A 19,236-nucleotide genomic window follows, 5' to 3' on the forward strand; every position below is an offset into this window, starting at 1 on the left:
TAGTAGAATGATCAATAACTGTACTTAATTTTGTTTTATTATTTTCACAAATAACGCTTGTAGAGACATTTTTTCAACATGCAGAAATCCATGGTCCACTGACAGGCCGTCACGCATACGAGTGACCCCCTCTCAGGTGGTCACTTGTACGCGAGACGGGAGAGCCATACATGTCTCGCGTACATGTTACGTCCTCTGCTGCTCATCTAAAGTACAATGCAGATCCTTCTTAGGTTTCTTAACTTTCCTGGGTGGGATTTTCAAAGTGCAATGTTGATTGTTTGTACTATTAAACATAACCTACACATGTCATGGTATTACCTGGTCCAAGGTCAGATTTTTCCCAGTTGACGAACCAACAAAGGGAGGCCTAGGTATCCAATAACAGAGATTTATCAAAATCCATTTATGATGCTGTTCTGAACAATATAACATCATCAACCTCACAGCTTAATCTGACGCCTATCGATCACAAGAACCCTAAAACAGGTCAAGCTATCTTGCAAAAGGAATAGGGTGAGATGAAATGGGGTTTAAAGTCGCTTCCCGGATTATTGCACTTATATAGCGACATGCATGCACATGTGTGTGTGGCTGCTTGTACTAATCCGGACTGATGCCGATTTATAGTGCTAGCCCAATGAGATACCATGCCGCAGTTTAACATGAATACCCCACTCAGACACAGTATACTGACTCCGAGCCGACCAGTCCTTGTTTTTAGCCCCTAAAAGCCGAGCGCCAGACAGGGTAACAACAAGTACCATCTTTTAACGTCTTTTGGTATGATGCGGCCGGGGATCAAACCCCGGACCTTCCACTCTCCGGGCGGACACTCTAGTAACCACTGGACCACGGAGGCGGTCTGCAAGAGTAATAAGGTGCTACAAACAGACCACATGGTAGAACTCGACATCTGTTTCATGTACTGTTCCATCAAACTTCAGGTTTTACAATTTCCGACACCTTCCCAATATCTTCACACTGACAGCCTTGTTTGGAACAATGTTGATTTAGATGGCGAGGGACAAGAATTAGGCCTTATTTTCTACCACATTTGGGTATAGTCCCTAATGGCGAAATACATTTTGGCATTTGTACACAAGTTTCTATTGCTCAATTCAAAAGAAACTGCTTTACCTGAGAATCTACAAATCTACTGCTTTATCCGAGAATCCACAAATCAGATCTGACCAATTCCTAGCACATGATTCTTTACTCAACGTCTTCCACAGAATTGATAAATGGAATTTTCACACCTTCACTGATCCACTGTATTTTGTCTGAAGCACCCAGTCGCCATACATTAACATAGGATTGAAGTGAAGCCGCTCTTAATGCTTACAAGACAAAACTAGAAATCAACAAACATTTGTTTTGTTTGTTTGTTTGCTGTTTGATGCCGCACTCAGCAATATTCCAGCTATATGACGGCGGTCTGTAAAATAATCGAGTCTGGACCAGACAATCCAGTGATTAACATCATGAACATCGATCCACGCAATTGGGGTCGATGACATGTATCAACCAAGTCAGCGAGCCTGACCACCTGATCCCGTTAGTCGCCTTTTACGACAAGCATAGTCGCCTTTTACGGCTGAAGACCTATTCTACCCCGAAATCTTCACGGGTTAGAAAACAACAAACAATTCAGTTATTTATATATTATGAGTAAAGCTTAAATTCAATGAAGTTCACTGTTCGGAATGTCATGTATTGTCAAAAGCCAAAGGGAGATAACTCTTGTTGCACAAATTACCACCTGTCATCGGTTCTGGTACATGGAATGTTCATGTCACTGAAAACATATCACTCTGTGAATAGCAAGGCCTCCGACCACTGAAGCCTTGACCGCGACCACGAAATGGATGGGAATGGCTGAATGTTCTTTGATTTTCTTGTTGAGTAAGTAACGTTACCACAACAGCATTATGCACATTTTCTATGGCATCTTGTTTAAGCGTGGTGTATTTTGTCTAAATGCACAGAATAAACTTGCTGCTCCGTTGACAAGTGCAGAGTGCATATTCGTCTTGCAAATAGCGGATATTAGCAAGCAAAACTACATAAAAGGCCCAGAGGGCTTGACTGACACCAGAACTATTGATGCTTTGCAGCACCTTCAAACCAGTCTCGATATAACGAGCACACAGAATAGAGCAGTTGTTCTTGTCATCGAATACCGTTGCGCAAATCCTGCAGATTATGATCCTGTGCAAGTCTGACACACTGAAGACTCTCTCTAATGGTGTGAAATTCACCCTGCACATCAACTGCACTCGTAATTCTTGTCATTAAACAATATATCATGTGACTAACCCCGGGTCCAAGTAATCCTGTGGGTACCCAGGTACTACTCACTACCCACCCGACCGAGTACCTGAGTTACCAGTCCCAGCCCTAATAGAGACCTATATGCCTCTTTGTTACTGACCTTAAAGTCTTCAAAAATCAGTCAGCCAAACACCATAGCCCCTTAATGCCGAGCGCCAGACAGGGTAACAACAAGTATCATCTTTTAACATCTTTTGGTATCACGCGGCCGGGGATCGAACCCCAGACCTTCCGCTCTCCGGGCGGACGCTCTACCACTAGACCATGGAGGTGGTTATTGGTTTATAGGAACAGGTGCCCTGGACTGTCATACTTGTGAATGGGGATTGATGCGGTGATGGTGTGGAAATGAAATATCGCCCAATCTAAAAGGCTCATTGGTATATTATTATTGTTCATAACAACAGGAGAGACATCCCAAATCTAAATAAGTCCATTCTACCACATGTAGAGCATATCTGTCCCAAGCTGAGTGAGTGAGTGAGTGAGTGAGTGAGTGAGTGAGTGAGTTTGGTTTTATATACGCCGCTTTTATCAATATTCCAGCAATATCACGGCAGGGGGCACAAGAAATGGGCTTCTCACATTGTACCCTTGTCGGGATTCGAACCCGGGTCTTCGGCGTGATGAGCGAACGCTTTAACCACTAGGCTACCCGACCGCCCCCATTGTAATTAAGGCAGATGTAATTGAATTCTTCCTGGTAATTACTGCTGATACTGTGACCACCAACTTCCAATACCTCATCAACATACTGTATCCGGTACGAGACTTGGGGTCACTTCCTAGAAGTATTGTGCGACAAGAACTGAAACCAGTCGTGCTGCCACGCTGTGTTATCCTGTTTACAGTTATACAACAAGTCATAATCCTGCCTGGAAGTGACCATCTCAATATCCTGATAACAGTACGTGTCTGCTAACAGCTTCCTTGTCCATCTTCCTGTTCTGAAATGTGCCAATGTAAGTATCAGTGCTGTTTAGGGCTAGGACGAGTCCAAATTTACTACCTGGGTAACCAACCCCCTATAACCCGCCCCTACCTGGGTACCCGCCCCCCTATTACCCGACCCTACCTGGGTAACCAACCCCATATTACCCGACCCTACCTGGGTACCCACTGTAGGTCTCAGGAGATGTCTGATGTCAAAATGTCTGATTGGGAACTTTTTTAGCATAGCCCTGGCAAAACATATTTAGATACATGTATTAAACAATCTGGTCATGTATACACTGAAGTTGACTTAAGTTATATCTTTATTCAACCATATGAAAAATCAGAAGGAATGGTGAGAGTGAGTGAGTGAGTGAGTGAGTGAGTGAGTGAGTTTGGTTTAACGCCCCTTGTAACAATATTCCAGCAATATCACGGCGGGGGACACCAGAAATGGGCTTCACACATTGTACCCATTTCGGGAATTGAACCCGGGACTTCGGCGTGACGAGCGAACGCTTTAACCACTAGGCTACCCGACCGCCCCTGCATAGTCAGAAAGAAAAGCGAACATTAATGACATGTAGTGTAACCATAGATTTCGAGATAATATTAGTCATCAGACAATATATCACGACACTAACAATGGGTCCGGGTAGTCCTGTGGGTACCCGGGTCCTACTCAGTACCCACCCGACCCGAGTACCCGAGTTACCCGTCCTGGCGCTACTGGTGTTGACTCTCAAAAGGAGGACTTGTCTTGAATTGTCTGGCTGTTCTAGCAACTTACTTAAAACCCACCTTGTCTGCATAGGCCATTAAAAACTCCAAATTTAAAATGACTATATCATTGAGGTGAGCAGCATTACTGGTATGGAATGATTTGACTTACTAATGAATAAATATCAGTTTATCACAAACCATTTACCGGGTTAGAAATTGGCACTAGTCCTATAGTCCTTGCCAAACTGCCCAATAGTTAAGGTATCATAAGGACTAGTAGACATTTGCCATTTTAAAGGGTTTTGCTATACATTATCATTATAAGGACTAGTGGTCCAAAAATATTTGTTTCTACCGCTGATTTAGAAATGGTATATTGCGTTTTTCAAAATTATTTTCATCTTGTTGGCAACATTTAGTGACAAGTTGAAATTGAAATTGAAATTATGTGATTGAAAAAGCAAAACTTGTATATAATGTCTCATATGCATAGCACCGTCCATGGCGGATGACTATGAATTTGTAAAAAATGTGCGAGGGTCTTTTGCAGTGGTCTTTAAAAATGAAACTAATCACATATAACAGCGTACAAACACTGTGACTCTCTTATGAAATATGCTTCATGTCATGTGGGTTATTTTTATGCAGGTTCATAACAAATTACAGATGAAAGAACACATGCAATATATCGTGGTGCGTAATGCAGTACATGAATGATTACAGCAAGACACTGCAATACGCAAGTCAGGCCGATACCCGACCCTAATATATCAGTCTAGCAGACATGGATTAGTCCAACTACACAGAAGCAATGTCGAGTTAACTGATAACAATGTCCAGTCCTTGCCAGGGGCGGTCGGGTAGCCTAGTGGTTAAAGCGTCCGCTCGTGCTAAAGACCCGGGTTCGATTCCTGACATGGGTACAATGTGTGAAGCCCATTTCTGGTGTCCCAGCCGTGATATTGCTGAAATATTGCTAAAAGCGGCGTAAAATCAAACTCACTCACTAACTCCAGTCCTTGCCTGGAATAGGGCTCCAGACTGTAGGGCAAAGTCACCCTAAAAGGTGCAGAGAGGATGTTAATTTTTCAAGCATATTTTCAAAGATTTTGTTATTTTGAGGAATGCCTAACAGTGTTAGAAACTAACAGTTTTAGACCACTAGTCCTTATAATGATAACATCTAGCAAAACCCCTAAAAATGGCAAATTTCTACTAGTCCTTATGATACCTTAACTATTGGGCAGTTTGGCAAGGACTATAGGACTAGTGCCAGTTTTTAACGCTGTCTGGTCCAGCTTTTATTTTTCACAGACCACCTTTCCATGCGGTCGGGTAGCCTAGTGGTTAAAGCATTTGTTCGTCACGCCATAGACCCGGGTTCGATTCCCGACAATGTCCTGATACAATGTGTGAAGCCCATTTCTGGTGTCGCTCGCTGTGATGTTGCTGGAATATTGCTAACACTGCCTAATCTTTTACATGATGAACCCTTTATGCAATAGCACACATTTGTAGTGATTTGGGGCAAATAATGAAGTTTGAGTGGATTGTGGAGTTCCGTAAACCTTATTTGCCAGTGTCCCTGAGATCAAGGTGCGATTCCCCACCTCTGCTATCTTGTACTGCCTAGGGATGCCAGTTACCCCGGACATTCCCCAGTGTATGGAGGTGAGACGAATAGAAGTACACGCTATTATTTATTATTAGTGCTAATTTCTATCGATGCCACGGACCTGGTTTCAGACTGATCTTCCTCAATGACAAACTTAAGTGAGTTAGTGAGATTGTTAATATTTATATTCACATCGGCATTATTTCAGCCATATCGTGACTACAACAAGTTAGACATGAATATGAAATATGTTTAGACTTCCTAAAAAATCTGTCAGCGAAGAACAGTAAAATCACTAGAGTATCGCAGACATTTTTAAAACTAGTACAGAACGATAAAACGATATCACTATACATAACAATACCGGATGAAAAGAGCTAGAGATCGCCAGTAGCCAAATTTGGCCACCATACTAGAAACCGTGGGGACTTAGAATACTTCTGCTACCTGCACGGTTCCAGCAGGATTTACACCATTCCTTCAGCTGCTGGCGATGATACGGAATATAGCCATCAATTAAAATGAAAAATATACTACGTTTTAAAACTGTAGTAGGAATGTTACTACATTGAATGATGTGGTCTAACATATCCTCTCAGGGGGACAATAAGATTACACTACTTAACCCCCCTTACACTACTTTAAACCACTAAATTAACCACTTAATTAATATTAAAAGTAACTTTGAATAAAACTAATGAAATAAGTTACAAACAAGTCCAGACATTCAATGAACACTTTTATAACCAGACTGTGTAATTACATGATTAATTTGCATACTTCAGTACAGATTTGTTGACATGGTATTTCCGGTGTTACGTGCTCACGGTAATGTCTTTGCGTTAGGGGGAAAAAACATCAAAACTCATTATGACATGTATAATGTGCACCCCCTTCTACACAGCTGTTTTTAGGGGGAAAAGTGTGCACTATACTCAAGAAAATATGGTTAACAAACTTAACAGTAAAACTAATGAAATAAGTTACAAACGTAAGTCCAGACATACAGTGCACAATGGGGGGAAAAAACATCAAAACTCATTATGACATGTATAATGTGCACCCCCTTCTACACAGCTGTTTTTAGGGGAAAAAGTGCGCACTATACTCAAGAAAATAGGGTAGACAAACTTAACAGTAGTGAAGACAGAGCAGTTTAAACGAGAGACAAACGGACTTACAGCATGTACCGCACACCAGAAAACACCCAGAAGCGATGGCTGCTGTGCAAAAATGAACGTTTCGTTCAACTTCCCCTTACAGGACATAGATAGTTGTAGACTACTCAATAAACTAATGCTATCTGCGTGTAACGTGACTGCCCTCATTTAAGAGACTCGGCCAAGAGACAATCAATAACTTCTATGGTAATGAAGCTACACATTTAATCCAGTGACACAAGCTACGTGAAATTGACGTGAAATTGACGTGAAATTGACGACTGCAGTATAACCACACAACATGGTGTCGCCTTACAAAACAGTCAACATTGGGAAATATACGGGAGTCTGTAGGCTTGAACAAAACAGATGACAAATACATTTTTGATGGAGTGAGTGTGTGAGTTGGGTTTAACGCCGCTTTCAACAGTATTCCAGTTATATCACGGCGTGTCAGCTTAATGTGGGAGGAAAGCGCGAAGTGATGCAGGTCTCAGACGTTTACCACTTCGGCGAAACCCATGAGCATGGGTATGGTGCTGACAAACTTAGAAACAATCGGGGTGAACCGGGATTCGAACCCACAACCATAGGTTTCTGGCGTGCCCAAGGGACACAACTCTGCACAGCGAATTGCAGCGCTTTAGACGACTAGGCCACCCGTGACCCTTGATGGAGTGAGATGAGGGCGAGTTTACTGTAAGTCAGAAAATGTAACTAGAAATTTAATACATGGCTATTTAATGGTTCAATTCTTCACTTGTCAGAAACATATTAACAGTGTGAAAGGTACAGGATTTCATTTCTATATGCATTTCACAAACATTTTATCAACAAATTCAAAATTCTTAAATTGAAATGACATTAAAACATATTATTTTAAAGCAAGACACTGATCTCTTCAGCAGCATTCTCAAATCCTACTCCTATCCTAATTTTGGGGGAAAACATAACAATAATTATAGTAATTGAGCTGAATTGTGCTACTATGGTGGATTCAATGATTGAATTAATGAATTACATGAAGTCTTTCTGAACAATGTTGACGTAAAGTACATTCATGATGAACTCAACATTACAGCTTTCTTTGTGTTAAACATTTCTTCTTCTTTTTTTAAAACTATTTTTATTTCAATTCAGAAGACATAAATGAAACATTGGTACATGAGGTATATAAGTGTAGCAATTCACAGAATCTTAAAACATGATCAGATATGGGTATATACATATATTGATTGACTGATAAATTATATTAAGTAGGCTGATAATTCCTTCCACTCTGTCGATTTTATTAATCCTACTATTTTTCATTGCGATAAATTTTTCAATTTTCATACATCTTTCAATATTTTTATGAAGAAAGGAAAGCATAATGGAGTATTCTTAATGCTTGACTGGTGAATGGGTTTTTTTACAAGATGTTAAACGTTTCTGATTCTACTTCCTATAAGGATCCTGTAACAACACGATATATTCATTTCATTTGACGAACAATCTAACCAACAGTTTCCTCAAGATGTCATTTTGTCGGACACAGCAAACTATTCAGTTTAATTTTTAACTCTCGACGTGATCAATACACTGTATCATATTTAGATCAATCAATATGGTTGAGAAGCTATTAATACATGTAATATTTCTGCTGAACATACTACATGGGGTCTGAGACAGATTCTGGATTAAAGTACGTCCCCAACAGACGAAGCAGACTAAAGGATGGGTGGTCAACGATTTGGTTCATTGTGTGTCATCAAGCCCTATGGCATGGATTGCTGCAAATCACTGAATTGTCTGGTCTACACTCAGTTATTACAGGCCTCCATCAGATGGAATGCAGCTGAGTGGGCATCATCAGCAACAACAAAATCCTACCTGAGTCAGTGAGTATGGTTTTACGCCGCTTTTAGCGATATTCCAGCAATAGCACGGCGGGGGACACAAGAAATGGGCTTCACACATTGTACCCATGTCCGGAATTGACCCCGGGTCTTCGGCGTGACGAGCTAACGCTTTAACCACTAGGCTACCCAACCGCCCCTATATCCCACCTAAAAGATCTGAGTTCTTGACTTAAATAATGTGAGCCACAAGTTTGAAACCCGAGTTTTCTAGCCTAGTGAGTGAGTGGGTTTAACGCCGCTTTTAACAATATTCCAGTTATATCACGGCGTGTCAGCTTAATGTGGGAGGAAAGCCCGAAGTGATGCAGGTCTCAGACGTTTACCACTTCGGTGAAACCCACGAGCACGGGTATGGTGCTGACAAACTTAGAAACATAATCGGGGCGAACCGGGATTCGAACCCACAATCATAGGTTTCTGGCGTACCCAAGGGACGCAACTCTGCACAGCGAATCGCGGTGCCTTAGACGACTGGGCCACCCGTGCCCCCTTTCTAGCCTAGTGAGATCAGCTTACATAAATACTAGTCCATCTACAAAGACTAAAATATACTGAAAATAATATAAAAAATACATGTTCAGACAAGAGGACACAAAGGTTTTTGTAATACAAGTCCGGATAATTAAGAGAATAAGATTTCTGGCGTGTCCAAGGGATGCAACTGTGCATGGCAAATTGCGGCGCCTTAGACGACTGGGCCACTCGTACCCCTAACAGCTTGCTGATCATGTTTAACGCCCCACTCAGCAATAGTCCAGCTTTATAACTGCGGTCTGTAAATAATCAAGCCTGGACCAAATAATCTAGTGATTGACATCATGAGCATCGATTCACGCGATCCCGTTAGTCGCCTCTTATGGCAAGCATAATGGCCTCTTAAGACAAGCATGGGTTGCTGAAGACCTATTGTAATCTGGATCGTCAAGGGTATGGTATTATATTGACAAGTCATGGCAGTTTTACTGCTTGTACAGATCACAAGTGGCCTATTGTATGTTGTTCACTACATCACAACAGGCTTTGAATGAGTCCCAGCACAGGTAGGTCACACAGTGTGAATGTCAAATGCAGAAATAGGGCTGCACAATTGATACATTGTCCTGGCCGGAATATTTATGTTTAAAGATCTGCCAAGCTCCAGATAAGCTGCGTATATGCATAGAATACACAGATCAAATCACCATTACCCAGTTAATATTGAGTTAGTTGCGTACAAATACACATGACTTTTTTTTTAAACTAAATAGTATAGCAACACTCTACATAATTTTAGTAAAACCTAAATATTTTTTACATTTGTATACTTATCCTGCATTACGACGATTATTACCCTTTTCACCTAATATGTATAAGTATTTCTTTACCGATCTTTATTTGCTGATAGAGTACAGGCAATGTACATACATAAACAATGTGGCTACGCCTTGCTTATTGTTGATTAGACATGCACATCAGTTTTGTGAGTTGATGCGACAGGTTACGCACTTGGGGCAGCACACAAACAGATACAAAACTAGAAATCACTAGTAACCAGTCGCAGACGTAACGTGTACGCGAGAAGGATCTGCCGTCTCTTGTACTCGAGACGGGTGCGGTCCGCAGTACTCAGTGAAGCACTTGATACTAATTAATTCAATCGTCGTGGCTGTGCTGTCACCCGCGACCTCCGCGAAAGTAATTAAAGCGCTATGTAAAATCACCCACTGCCGAGAGAGCCCCCAATCCACCCAGGGCCGTGACTGGCAGATCGCGTGTGCATCGAGGTATTCACCTTCCCATCTTCACATACCCTATTTTCAAACAGTTAAGACATGTCAACAGCATTAAAAGCAGAATTATTTTTAAAAATGTCATTGGTGTAAAATACCAAAAAGAGTTACTATAATGAACACCTAAAGAAAACTATTAACACCTAATGTGAACGATAAGATGTGACTAAATACTAGAGCTGTTACAAGTCACTCGTGTCGAACTGTATCCCTTCATGAATTGAATTCGTTGTCACTAGAATTTAAATATTTTTAAAACAATTTTTAAAAGATACTTTATGTACTCTGCACTCAGCAATATATGACCGCGGTCTGTAAATAATTGGACGGACAATCCAGTAATTGATATCATGAGCATCGATCCACTTAATTGTTATATGATGACATGCATTAGCCAAGTCAGCGAGTCTGACCACCCCATCCCGTTAGTCGCCTCTTACGATAAGCATTGTCGCCTTTTACAGCAAGCATGGGTTGCTGAAGACCTATTCTACCCCGGAATATTCACGGGTCGCTTTTTTTTGTTTTAATTTCATTCAGGATATTGGGAAAAATGATTTCAATGAAATACAGATTTGTCAGAAATTTGTACAAGAAAAGATAATGTCACAAACATTTTGTTTTCATATACATGTATTCATGTCGTCAGTTGAGTATCACGTTGCCAATCTGCGTGCATGTCTACGAATGCTAGAAATGGGATCCAAACCTCCATCAGTTGTAGGGCTGTAAATAATATTGGATGTGCTAGCCAGAGCCTTGTGACACACCGTAGAGGCCTTTATCTCTGTCTCCTACATCAGGTTCCATGAGGGGCGGTCGGTTCGCCTAGTGGTTAAAGCGTTCACTCATCACGCCGAAGACCCGGGTTCGATTCCCAACATGGGTACAATGTGTGAAGCCCATTTCTGGTGTCCCCCGCCGTGATATGGCTGGAATATTGGAAGTGGCGTAAAACCATACTCACTCACTCACTTAAAAAGGCAAATTTCTACTGGTCCTCATGAAACCTTAACTTTTGGGCACTTTGGCAAGGACTACAGGACTAGTGCCAGTTTCTAACACTCCACTGCCCCGAACTAAACACATCTTGTTTATGTCCTGATGTAGCATTCAGGAACGGTTGGTATACAGACTTGTACATCACCACAATGCTGTGTCATGGACTGTCACAGGCATATTGATTAGAACTACATATTGCATGTGTTGCTTGGGAGACTCAAGCAACATTTCCTAGCTGTCCACATGTACATTGTGCAGGAATCAAACACTTGTAATGATGCTGTGGGTGATGAGCACCCACTTGACCCACTTGGCTATCCTAATGCCCTGATCGAATAATTCAACTAACACCTTGTTCCCAACAAGAAGCCATTTTGTCTGTAAGTTTACTGGGTTAGTTAATATTGTCTGCTGCTTGCAAGTTTATTTAACAATTGAATATAAAATAATTAAATCTTATACATTTATATAAGATATGCATATAACTTCCATAATTTGCCATACTTACGCATGCCCTCTATAAATGTTGTAGGAATCATTCAATGCATTGAGGGGGGCACGGGTCGCCCTGTCGTCTGAGGCGCTGCGATTCGCTGTGCAGAGTTGCGTCCCTTGGGCACAGCAGAAACCTATGATTGTGGGTTCGAATCCCGATTCCCCCCGATTATGTTTCTAGGTTTGTCAGCACCATACCCGTGCTCGTGAGTTTCACCGAAGTGATAAACGTCTGGCTCTTCGGGCTTTCCTCCCACATTAAGCTGACACGCCGTGATATAACTGGAATACTGTTAAAAGCAGCGATAAACCCATCTCACTCACAATTCAATGCATTGCTTAGAGCGAGTGAGTGAGCATGTTTTTTACGCCATCTTTAGCGATATTCCAGCAATATCACAATATCATGCAACGTACCCGTTTGGGGAAGCGAACCCAGACCTTCAACGTGATGAGCAAATGCTTTAGCCACAAGGCTACCCCACCAGCCCTAAAAGAAGAAACTATTTAATAATGCCACCCCTTTAACAGAAAGTGAGCACGGGAGTAATTTGCTGTTTGTGCCAAATAGTTTTCAGGTTATGTTCAAAGAAACTCACACCCAAATACATTCTATAGCTTATGGGAGTGGATTGTTTTCTGGTCTACCAATTAATCAAATAAGACATAAAGAAATGGCTTTGTCATAGTGAACAATAGGTACCATGTTGTTGGCACACACCAACAGTGGCAAGCAATGAGCTTATATTTCCACTCCAATGTTAATTAAGTATTCATTGTTATGGTCCTTGGTAAGAGGTGAGGTGAAATGGGGTTAAACGTCGCGTCCTTGATTATTGCACTTATATAGCGACGTGCATGCCCCTGAGATACCATGCCGCAGTTGAACATGAATACTCCAATCAGACACTGTACACTAACTCCGAGCCATGTGTGGGACACTCAGTACACCAGGTCAGCATGTGGGGTGGGACACTTAGTACACTGGGTCAGGGTGTGGGGTGGGACACTCAGTACACGGGGTCAGGGGGTGGGACACTCAGTACACGGGGTCAGGGTGTGGGGTTGGACACTCAGTACCCTGGGTCAGGGGCTGGAACACTCAGTACACGGGGTCAGGGAATGGGACAGTCAGTACCAAGGGTCAGGGTGTGGGACACTCAGTACACAAGGTCAGGGGGTGAGACACTCAGTACACGGGGTCAGGGTGTGGGACACTCAGTACACTGGGTCAGGGGGTTGGGTGGGGCACTCAGTACACTGGGTCAGGGGGTGAGACACTCAGTACACGGGGTCAGGGGGTGAAACACTCAGTACACTGGGTCAGGGTGTGGGACACTCAGTACACTGTGTTAGGGGGTGGGACACTCAGTACACTGGGTCAGGGGGTGAGACACTCAGTACACTGGGTCGGGGTGAAACACTCAGTACACGGGGTCAGGGGGTGAAACACTCAGTACACTGGGTCAGGGGGTGAGACACTCAGTACACTGTGTCAGGGGGTGGGACACTCAGTACACTGGGTCAGGGGGTGAGACACTCAGTACACTGTGTCAGGGGGTGGGACACTCAGTACACTGGGTCAGGGGGTGGGACACTCAGTACACTGTGTCAGCGGGTGGGACACTCAGTACACTGGGTCAGGGGGTGGGACACTCAGTACACTGGGTCAGGTGTGGGACACTCAGTACACTGGGTCAGGGGGTGGGACACTCAGTACACTGTGTCAGCGGGTGGGACACTCAGTACACTGGGTCAGGGGGTGGGACACTCAGTACACTGGGTCAGGGGGTGGGACACTCAGTACACTGGGTCAGGGGGTGGGACACTCAGTACACTGTGTCAGGGGGTGGGACACTCAGTACACTGTGTCAGGAGGTGGGACACTCAGTACACTGGGTCAGGGGGTGGGACACTCAGTACACTGGGTCAGGAGGTGGGACACTCAGTACACTGGGTCAGGGGGTGAGACACTCAGTACACTGGGTCAGGGGGTGAGACACTCAGTACACTGGGTCAGGGGGTGAGACACTCAGTACACTGGGTCAGGGCGTGGGACACTCAGTACACTGGGTCAGGGTGTGGGGCACTCAGTACACAGGGTCAGGGTGTGGGGCACTCAGTACACTGGGTCAGGGTGTGGGACACTCAGTACACAGGGTGAGGGCGTGGGACACTCAGTACACAGGGTCAGGGTGTGGGACACTCAGTACACAGGGTCAGGGTGTGGGACACTCAGTACACAGGGTCAGGGCGTGGGACACTCAGTACACAGGGTCAGGGGGTGGGACACTCAGTACACAGGGTCAGGGCGTGGGACACTCAGTACACAGGGTCAGGGGGTGGGACACTCAGTACACCAGGTCAAGTCAGTTGATGTGGGGTCTGAGACACACCAATCAATGGGACAACTCTACAGTTACTACTGTTGCGTTACCATGGTCAGCAACCTTCAAGTTTCAAAAGCCGTGGGTTTCAATTTCCTCATCATACTGCCATAGATGATTACCACTGACAGAGAAGTAAAATAAATTCATAAACAATCTTCACATAAACATGCAATACACATCCATATGAAATGAAACCCCAATGATCTGGGATAAGGACTGTTACTAGTTATATCCCCTGTATTTACACATTCCCAGACTAACAAATGTCATTCTACCATGAATTTGGAATTTACTCGATTCTGATTGGTCAATCAGAGGCTATTAAATCACAATAAACCCCCTCTGATTGAAACAGCTGGTTTGACGGCCGCATCACCGCGGAAGCTAAAATTGATAGAATAGTATTATTTTCAGTCATTGTCGGTAGGCACATTTAAATAATTATATCTACAATTACGGGTTACAAAATGCACAGATGCGGTTACTACAATATTCAAAGGATGTGTGGCAATACATTTCGTGCAGAAAAATACGACAGAAATCAACAAAGGGAATGTATTTACGTTTTGGAGACAACAGAGAGCGAAGTATTACGGTGTAAACAAACTGCTTGCGTATATACAGCACCATATTTTGTTCGGTGATTCCGCAATTCAGATCAATAACCCACTCAAAACACTGAACTCAACCCATGCCGCTTCATTCAGTATATTTGCTAACACCAAAGAGTTCGCGTTTTATTTAGTCATGGTAGAATGGAGATAAACATACTGTGTTTTCAATGTAGAGCTAGGTTACCTGTAGATCATGGTAGATTAAACCCTGCTAAATTTAACATTTGAAACCTCACGCTGCGCGTTCGGTTCCAAATTCAATTTAGTGGGGTTAAATCTACAGGTAACCTAGCCCTACATTGAAAACACAATATGTTTATCTCCTAATTGGCTGTAGAGTCCTGCTAGTTTGCATACCTGGGACTATACATTTGGTTCTGCAGTAGACGTAAACCAAGAAAGAACAAGTATTTGTCACAGAGTGACGAAATATCCCCCGCCTGTACACCATAGTACCAAATATGAAGACAATCCAGCGATTAGTTCTTGAGATATTGTGGCAACACCGTTTTCCAACTCCAAAAACAGATTTGCCTGCTGTGACCTTGAAAATGGGGTCAAGGTCACCAAATCTGACAGGTGTATGCGGTGTCTGTATATACACTATAGTTCCAAATATGAAGACAATCCAGCGATTAGTTCTTGAGATATCGCGGCAACACTGTTTTCTAACTCCAAAAGCAGATTTGCCTGCTGTGACCTTGAAAATGGGATCAAGGTGACCAAAACCGACTGGTGTCTGCGGAGTCTGTATATACACCATAGTTCCAAATATGAAGACAATCCAGTGTTTAGTTCTTGAGATATCGCGGCAACACCGTTTTCCAACTCCAAAAGCAGATATGCCTGCTGTGACCTTGAAAATGGGGTCAAGGTCACCAAAACCGACTGGTGTCTGCGGAGTCTGTATATACACCATAGTTCCAAATATGAAGACATTCCAGAGATTAGTTCTTGAGATATTGCGGCAACACCGTTTTCCAACTCCAAAAGCAGATATGCCTGCTGTGACCTTGAAAATGGGGTCAAGGTCACCAAAACCGACTGGTGTCTGCGGAGTCTGTATATACACCATAGTTCCAAATATGAAGACAATCCAGTGTTTAGTTCTTGAGATATCGCGGCAACAAACAGGTGGGACGTACGGACGGACGTACGGACGGTCGTGAATACTATATCCCCCGCTTCGCGCTTTCGCGCGGCGGGGGATAATAATCATGATACCTGGCCACAAAAATTCCCTTGTAACATGTTTAGGGTCTCAGTAACAACATTCTGCCTCGTGTTGAACTTTTTTGTGATGGGAAATCCAAACTTTCATTCATATTTAAAAATCCCAATCTTATCATAAGAATATTGAAATATACAGTACAAGTTACCTTAGTCCTGCACCATGACCGTGGAATATATTTATTTTATGAAAAAAATAATCTAGAAATGTATACAAAAGCAAGTCTAGCCAGCTTAAGCTAAATCAGCTTAGGGAATTTTTTTATTTTTAGAGACAAGAGGGATATTGTGCAATATAAGATTTGAGAGACTAAATGTTAGTCTAAAGTTACCTGAATAATATGTATTTGAAAGTACATTTGCAGCAAGGAGCTGGTCAATATTTTAGTAAAATAAGTGTCACACAAGGTAGCTTAAATTATATTGCACAGGGAATTTTCCTAGGTAGACAATGGTACACCTGATACTTCTTTGATAACAAAACTTATCATCCCAAACTGGCTTCCACAGGCAATATCGCTTGGGTGAGGTCAATGAAATTACATCACAATGCTTTGCAGACCATTGTGATGTCATTGGTTACCATGATGTCACAATCAAATGACATCACTAATGGCTCTGCTACTGAAGCTGTTAGCAGCACTTTTTACACTGCTTATTAATGTCTTCAAACTGAAAAAGTTGGAAGAATGATGTTGGATGATAAATTAAATAATAAACCTTGTTATTTTTTTATATCAAATATATCAACACTTGAAATATTTGATATCAAAAGACATGAGGATGAAATTCTCTATTCATTTTCACATGGCATTTTGTCTTCTTGATACAACTGATTTCCAGCTGGGTGCTGGGGGTATGAACTTCAATTATAAACCTATTCATTGGGATTGCTATTAAGTAAGCGAATTCTTTCTATAGGCATTAACACCTATTGTGAGGTTTTACTTTCCAGTCGGGTTAAATCTCATAAACAGGGACGTTGTAATATCCCAAGGATTTTATATAATATCCCAGGGATATTATATAATATCCCAGGGATTTTATATTATGTCCTGGGTATTTTATTAATATAACTTCTGTTCAGATTGTAACATGTAATGAAATGTAAAATCAAATGACAAATGTTTTCTTTATATTCCCGAGGATTGAACTCGCAACCTTCATATCTGTAGCCCAGTGAGTGTACCACGAGGCTACAGAGGTGTTGATAAGCCTCATTGGTTTTTAGAATGTCCTTTTCAAGATCCGTACCTAGCAACAGATATTTTACGCGTGTTTCCTAAGGTTCATGGAAAGTATGTTCGAAACATAAAAATGTTGATAAATGTTGTTTTAAGTTTCTTTTTTTGGTTTATAAGCATGGAAAAACACTTTCCCTCGGTTTTGGTAGACAGAGCATGCCCTGGGCGTCGGGAAAAACCACGGGGCTTGCCTCTTTGGTTTTTCCCTCTCCCCAGGGCATGCTCTGTCTACCAAAACCTCGTGAGCGTGTTTTCTCCAATACGTCATCCACTGGCTTGTAAAGTGTACTCCCGTCAGCATGCTGTACATCTAATTATAAGAGAATTACTCCACGACCTCGCAAAACATTAGTTGAATGTAGGTGAATGTTAGCTCAGTATGGTTTAGCTACCTGAGTATACACAGTGGATAAAATGAGTTAGTACCAGGCGTGATATTGCATATTAAACTAAGGACCATTTAACAATGTTTAAATATTTTAACTGTAAAGTCATGCCCCCCACTGCCTTGACATGCATGTATTTCTAGGTTTAGGAATGATATCCTCTTGCAGAAGTGGAAATCCATCAGTCAACCCTGTCTTCCACAACACACACAACATTGGAACAGTGTATCATATTAAGCACAAAGAACGTGGGACTTAGCATTACTATAACATCACATGTAAACATGATTAAATATTAAATATCACAAGAGGATCCCTGCATTCAAATACTGTGGCCACAACAGTATCGTCCACACACACATGCCATATAAGTTCTCGTATCGTCCACACACACATGCCATATAAGTTCTCGTATCGTCCACACACACATGCCATGTAAGTTCTCGTATCGTCCACACACACATGCCATATAAGTTCTTGTTTCGTCCACACACACATGCCATATAAGTTCTCAAATCGTCCACACACACATGCCATATAAGTTCTCGTATCGTCCACACACACATGCCATATAAGTTCAGGGCTCGATTTAAATATGAAAAAATGCACAATTGCAACCTATTATTGAAAAATGTTTCCAAAAAGTTTCAAATTTGTGTCTGACTAACCCTTACTTTTCCACACAAAATATTTGAACACTTTCAAACCTCTAAAGTTTATTAAATACTGTATCACTATCCTTGTGTTGCCATATTTGACATAATAAGTGCCCCACTCTAATAAGCGCCCACGGCGATATTTGCAAATATTATTGGCTAGTGAACAATCCCAATTAGCACCCCTTCCAATTGATCAATGTACACTTTTTACTCATGTATAATACGCACTCGTGTGTTATATGCACCCTTAATTATGGGCAATTAAATTCTGAGGAATATTTATGTCGTGTATAATACTCACAGACTTTTCTTTAGTATCATTTCAGGCTACGATCAATTTACGATCTTTCAACTGTTTTTTTTCTCACCCAAATCATATTCTAATAAGAACTCCGTATTTCTAATTTTGAGAGCTCCCTGGGCACTTATTACGTCGAATACGGTATATGTAATTTGTCATACATTCTTAAGCTTGACGTCATCAAACTGTGGGTACTTCAGGACTATGTGCCCATGTTACCATTAGGTGTGATAGCAATGCATCATACATTTACGTGACACTGGCAACAGACCGATCTATGTTTCAACTAAGATCAATTTATGGTGTTTGGCGAAGCATGCAATGGTGCAAATTAGATCAAGTTCCTTACATCATGCCTTAAGTGCAATGATCAGATAATCTTGACCATTTAACCACGTTTTACCTCACTATTAGATCATAAGTGTCGTACATCGGCCCATCATTTTAAAAGATATAAAGTCGTCAAGACAGGGTTGGAAA

General features: G+C 42.0%; 1 protein-coding gene across 3 annotated transcripts in view; it reads right to left on the reverse strand.

Annotated features, from left to right (window-relative positions):
• The window catches only part of LOC139449092 (transmembrane protein 164-like), an 80,860-nt gene that overhangs the window by 38,235 nt on the left and 23,389 nt on the right, over positions 1–19,236 (reverse strand). The window lies entirely within an intron of this gene.

This window comes from Haliotis cracherodii, unplaced genomic scaffold (assembly GCF_022045235.1).
Source record: "Haliotis cracherodii isolate W230 unplaced genomic scaffold, xgHalCrac1.p SCAF_7, whole genome shotgun sequence".
Taxonomy (NCBI): Eukaryota; Metazoa; Mollusca; class Gastropoda; order Lepetellida; family Haliotidae; genus Haliotis; species Haliotis cracherodii.